The sequence below is a fragment of the Dipodomys ordii genome, unplaced genomic scaffold (assembly GCF_000151885.1).
Source record: "Dipodomys ordii isolate 6190 unplaced genomic scaffold, Dord_2.0 Scaffold9, whole genome shotgun sequence".
Taxonomy (NCBI): Eukaryota; Metazoa; Chordata; class Mammalia; order Rodentia; family Heteromyidae; genus Dipodomys; species Dipodomys ordii.
Window position 1 is genome coordinate 12,292,699 of NW_012267225.1, and position 6,000 is coordinate 12,298,698.

The following is a 6,000-nucleotide window of genomic DNA, read 5'->3' on the forward strand; positions in this document are numbered from 1 at the left end:
TGAAGAGATAAAGATTAGTGTGCTACACTGAAAGTATTATTACACTAGTGTAAATAGCCATTATCTGGGAATTGTTAACTATGCCTCAGGATGCTTGGGTGTCCCATAGGAATAAGGACATCAACTCACAGGAACTTCTGCAAGGCAATGTTTACTTCTGCAGACGTGTGTACCATCACCTAAAATCTGGTAAGTAAGCACACAGACGGGCAGGCTAGTTCCCTGTATTCCTAACCAGTGAAACACTTGCTCCTCGGCTGGGAAAAAAACAAAGCTAATCCTCATATAGAATACTAGCACAAAGAAACTGAGGTGATAGATGTCTTCCATATGTTGATTTAGTTAGTATTTACATAGTACAAGTTTGTCAAAACTTGAGGTGTTTAACACATTGTATTGACTATAAACATCAAAAAGATAGAAAAAATGTTGCTGTCAGTCAGCAAAGTGCACCCTCCCAGGCCCAAGCTTTGCTCTCAATGACTGTACCCCTTGCTTCAGGTGAGGCCCTTCCCACCTCCTGCCTCATCACTGTATGAGTTCTCTTGAAAGACACTGGAGCCGTTTTCCTCTTCCCTTTGTGGGAACTTGGCCTTATCAATTTTGCTGGCAGTAAACCTCTTTGCTCATCCACGTGGTTTTCTGGGGTAATTTCCTTTCATTGGTGCACATGACTCAGGTTTCCTGGTAGATTTGCCCCTCCCAGTTTGGCTGGAGGGCTGACCAGCTGCCCCAAAACCTAGCCTGCAGTCCTGTGCTGCAGTCCTGTGCTGACCCAGAAGACTGCTGAGTTGGCTTCCTTCTAAGGGAATGCCACCTATCCACCCAACACCAGTTAATTTGTTTTTACTCCCAGGGTAAGTGATTACTTAAGTTGGAGGTTCGGGTTTCCGTTAGGGCAGGCCACTGGGCCACACAGAGGACAAAATCTTGGCAGCCAGGTTCCGAATATCACTTCAGGGGGCTGTGAAGGCCTCAGGGACTCAGACTTTTCTTTCCCACCCTCCAAAGTGGACCCAGTTGGTATGGGACACTCACAAATCTTCTGATGCGAAGCATCAGCATCATTCGCCACCCCTCCCGCCCATTCACATATCCCTGAGGGACCCCTGACACTTCCCTTCACAGCCCCAGTATCCTCTCCCTCACTGCAGTCTTCTGAGACTGCAACTGATTGTTCAAAACTTAAGAAAAGAGCTGTTACGTCCCACTAATTCTCCCTATAATACTCCCATCTTAGCGGTAACTAGTCCTAATGGCTTGTTTCACCTTGTGCAGGACCTTCGCCTTGTAAATGTGGCTGTTATTCCCTTGTATCTCATCCTGCCCAACCCTTATAGGATGCTTTCCACAATCCCTGTAATGGTTGCCTTTTAGTTAGTGTTGGACTTAAAAGATGCCTTTTTTTATTTTTTAAACTATCCCTTTGTTTCTCTCTTCCCAGGATTTGTCTTTATGTGGGCTGATCCAATTACCCACACCTCAACTCAGCTTACCTGGACTGTGTTGCCATAGGGGTTCTGGGATAGTCCCCAAGGTTTAGCAAGGGACTTAAGAGACCTAAATTTAGAACCATTCATCCTTATCCAATACATAGATGATATTCTCCAATGTAGTCCCACCAAGCTATTGTGTTAATTTACATCCAGTAACATTTCTTAACTTTCTGGTCTCCCAGGGGTACTGAGTCTCACCAGTAAAATACAGGCCATCCAGCAGTCTGTGACTTATTTGGGAGTTCAGCCTACTCCCAAGCACAGGGCTATTACTACCCCCAGGAAATAGCTGATTACTAACTACCCTACCCTCTCCACTAAATCTGAGCTTCTCTCCTTCTTGGGTCTAGCCAGCTATCTTATGTCCTGGATCTCCAACTACTCCCTCCTAACTCGTCCCTTATATGAAGCAGCTGGAGGGTTACCAGAGGAACCCCTTTTATCCCCCTCTTCTCTTATTTCTCCCTTTAGGAGGCTTCAACAGGCCTTATTACAGGCCTCTGCCTTCAGGCTGCCAGATCTTTGATGCCCATTCTCTCTGTAACTGAAAATCAAGGTTTTGCATTGGGAGTTTTAGGTCAACAGATCGGATCCTCATTTGTGCTGGTTGCTTACTTGTCAAAATGGCTAGACCCCACCATTAGGGGCTCTGCTCCTTGTCTTAATACAGGAGTCAAAGAAGCTAACCTTTGGCGCATCCCTTACCATCCTTTCCCATCATCACCTCTGAGTTATTAACTAACAAGGGCTCTTCTCTCTGTTTACTGCTGTGAGTCAGTCATTGATGTTTCCTTTACTCTGCTCCATTCTGTAGAAATACACCCCAATCTTATAAAGGAGGTTTCAAAGTTTTTTTCTGAATGTATAGACATTTCCTGGGTCCTTTTCTTTGTCTCTGATGGACCATTTTCCATTGAAGACATTTTCCTATATAAGCTTTATAGCTGGTTCCTTTTAGAGCAAAGCATTTTAAGAAAGTTTTATTGTGTTTATGGAAGGTTTCAGAAAAAGATTGGACCCAGTCTTCTTCCAGTCATCGGAACCAGAGGACCCTGCTCTGGACAAGTAACATCTTCATAACAGTCATGACCTTGGTTTACTTCTTGTACAGTACCTGGTCTCCCCTATTGACTACTTTGTCCCCTCTTAGCAGGAAGTAGTTTTAGAAGAAGGTACCTCTGCCCATATGCCCTGCCCCTACTGTACATATTAAACAACAAATGAGGGAAGGCGAGTCAGCAAAACACTCCCTCCCAGACCAAAGCTCAGCCTTCCATGACTGTACACGAGGGGCAGGTGAGGCACCTCCCACCTCCTGCCTCATCACTGTATAAGCGTTCTCTTGAAAGACAGACATTTTCTTCTTCCCCTTGTGAGAACTTGGCCTTGTCAGCTCTTCTGGCAATAAACCTCTTTGCTCTATGTGATTTTGTCTGTGTGGTCTTCTGGGTTAATTTCCTTTCAGTTGGCCTTACGTCTGACCCCTCATCACATTTTGGTTGGTCATAGGTCTGGAGCTCAGGGCCTAGCCACTGTCCCTGAGCCTCTGTGCTCAAGCTGGTGCTTTATAACTTGAGCCACAGCACCATTTCTACCCTTTTCTGAGTAGTTTATTGGAAATAAGAGTCTCATAGACTTTCCAGGCTGGCTTTGAACTGTGATCCTCAGATCTCAGCCTCCTGAGTAGCTACGATTACAGGCGTGAGCCACTGGCACCCAGCTTCCTTTCTCATCACTTTTGAACTTGCTTGAAGTCCCTGACACCCTATCATAATTGTCTTCTAAAGTTGTATCTCTGTGTTAATTCCAATGAAAAAATTTTGTTTGCTTAGCAGCATTTAATATATTTGGTAACCTTGAAATACTTCCTTGGCTTGAGTCACGAACATATGTTCCTGGTTTCCTTTCACCCTACATATTTATTTTCTCAAATCTCTTGATTTAGTCTAAGGCCATACCGTCCCAAATGCACCCAATCTTGTCTAAATCTCTTGATTTACCTTTGTACGTCTAATCTGAAGGTGGTAGACAGAGTGAGCCCTGTGTTTTGGGTTACTTCTCAGCGAATCTAACTCCCTTAACAATCTAGTCTCCAGTAACTCTTCTCTAAGCTGAAAATTCTCCAATTAATATTCCAGCTGATATCCTAATTTAAAATCCACATTAACTCAATGCCTATTAGACAACAGGAAGTATAGACTCTGGTGTTAATGATGGATGGTAAGAGTTAAAAAAAAGATCCTAAGTAAACATGACTTGGTGGGAGAGATGAGACACCAGGTTTCCTGTTTCAAAAGAATTTACTGTCAGCACTTCTTGGAGGAGGGAGTGCATGTGGTCACAAAACCATGTTTTCCATCTGGAGTGAAAGAATAAGAACCAACCAAATTAAGTCATTGTAAGACTGGAGACTTTCATCATGGAAGCTAGAGAACCCAATGAACTGACACTGAAAAACTAACACTAATACTGCACATGATTAAAGAAAAGTCTTAAGTATGTTCACCAATTCTGGTCATTAAAAACTATGAAGTGTGGGGCGGGGGGAGGATGGGATGGGAAGGGGAAACAAAAGAGGAGGCTACAATGCTTGATAAGAAATGTACTCATTATCTTGCCCATGTAATTGTAACCCCTCTGTACAGTATTTTCACAATAAAAAACAACTATGAAGTGTGTGGGAGAAGTGGGGGAGGTGGGGAAGAGAAGTGATAGTAAGGAAAAAACAAAGGAGGGGGTAACAATGTTCAACAAGAAATGTACTCATTACCTTACTCATGTAACTGTAGCCTGTCTGTACAGCATCTTTACAATAAAATAAACTATGAAGTATGTCTTAATACTCAGAACTTTTACTTTTTCCTATTGTAGTGAAATACACTATCAAGCTAATTATAACCCGATGATCTGGTGGAATGATGTAACCTTACTGTTGAGTAAAGAAAATAACTCATTAAAAATGGAGTAGTGGGCTGGGCATTGGTAGTTCATCCCTGCAATCCTAGCTACTCAGGAGGCTGAAATCTGAGGATTGTGGCCCAAAGCCATTTCAATCAGTGGTTATCTCCAATTAACCACCATTGTCTTTGATTTCCACCATATTAGAGCAGATTATATCTCTATCTGTCTGTCGGTCTGTCTATCTTACTAATGGAATATGAGTATTATGAGTGGCCCAGTGTATCCTCACCCTAGCTCTGTGCTCCCTTACTAAGGCTCCCCCATGCTTTCTGGTCATTCCTTACAGGGCATTGGACACGGAGCCCACTGTTAGCTAATGTCCATCTGGAAACTGCAAATATGTGTATTTATGAAAAAAATAGGGACCCCCTCATTGGTATATTTCACCTGGAGGATGCACAGTAGTTCCTCCAAAGTTGTGTCTTCTCAACTCTTATGGATCCCAGCTTTAGTCCAGGTGGGCATGGAATGGGAATAGACTGAGGGCTAAGAAGGTTTAGACAGAATTTAGGGCTGCTTCCTTAGTAACTGCTCTGTCAGCATCCAAAAATCCCACACTACTTTAAATCCAGTCATATTTAACCCCTGCTTTCTTGCAGGCCTCAGTCTGCCTTTATAATGATCTGAATACTCATCCAGTTCCCATCAACGTTAGACATTTGAAAGGAAGGCATTGCATTATGCCCTTGAGCTAGAAATTTTTGTCAGGCCTAGTCTGACCTATGCGCATTGAGGGCCCGCCAGTCCGACATCATCAGCCTGTCAGAAGCTGTTCGGGCACCTGTGCATATTCACACAGTCACAGATTTATATTTTGAGACTTGGCAACAAGTACCTGATGCTGGGCACTTACTGAACATGCTCACAGTCACCTGTTGGGAAACTGTGGAGAAGTTTGGTTGATTTACCCATGGGTACCAGGACTGCGAAAGGCCCTAGGAGAAGGAAGGTGTTAACTGTGAGGGACTTGAGGAAGTGGGCTGTGGGCCCGGCCATGGCGAGCTCTAGTTCTGACTCCAAGAGCCAGTGGTTGGAGAGGAGCTGGAGAGCCACAGAGCCACCGTTGTCAGAGAAGTTGGACTTCGGGAGTGAGCCAGGTTCTCCCACCAGCAGAACGCTGCAAAGAAGTTTTGTTTGCTGCCACCCAGGGCAAGGTAGCCCAAATTCAGCAGCTCCTCCTGTCTCCAGAAATCAATATAAACCTGAGAGACAAGTATTCCAAATCAATAAAGGGCCTGGGAGTGTGGGGTGAGGAGAACTGGGGGAGACCTAGAAGGGTTCACAGATTTGTGCAGGAGGAGGGGAGTGAGTCTGTGCACGGTGCGTGGGGAGGGTTGAGGGCTCATGCTGTTTTCTTTACGAGTGGCAACCCAAGACCAGATCTTTAACCAATCTCAGAGCCCCTCATCGTCCCTCTTCTACAGTACTTCTGTCACTACTTGAAAGTGTTGGCAATAAGAAAATTCAGTGTGGGGCTGGGAAGGTGGCTCAGTGGTAGAGAGCTTGCCTTGCATCCATGAGGCCCTGGGTTCGATTCCTCAGC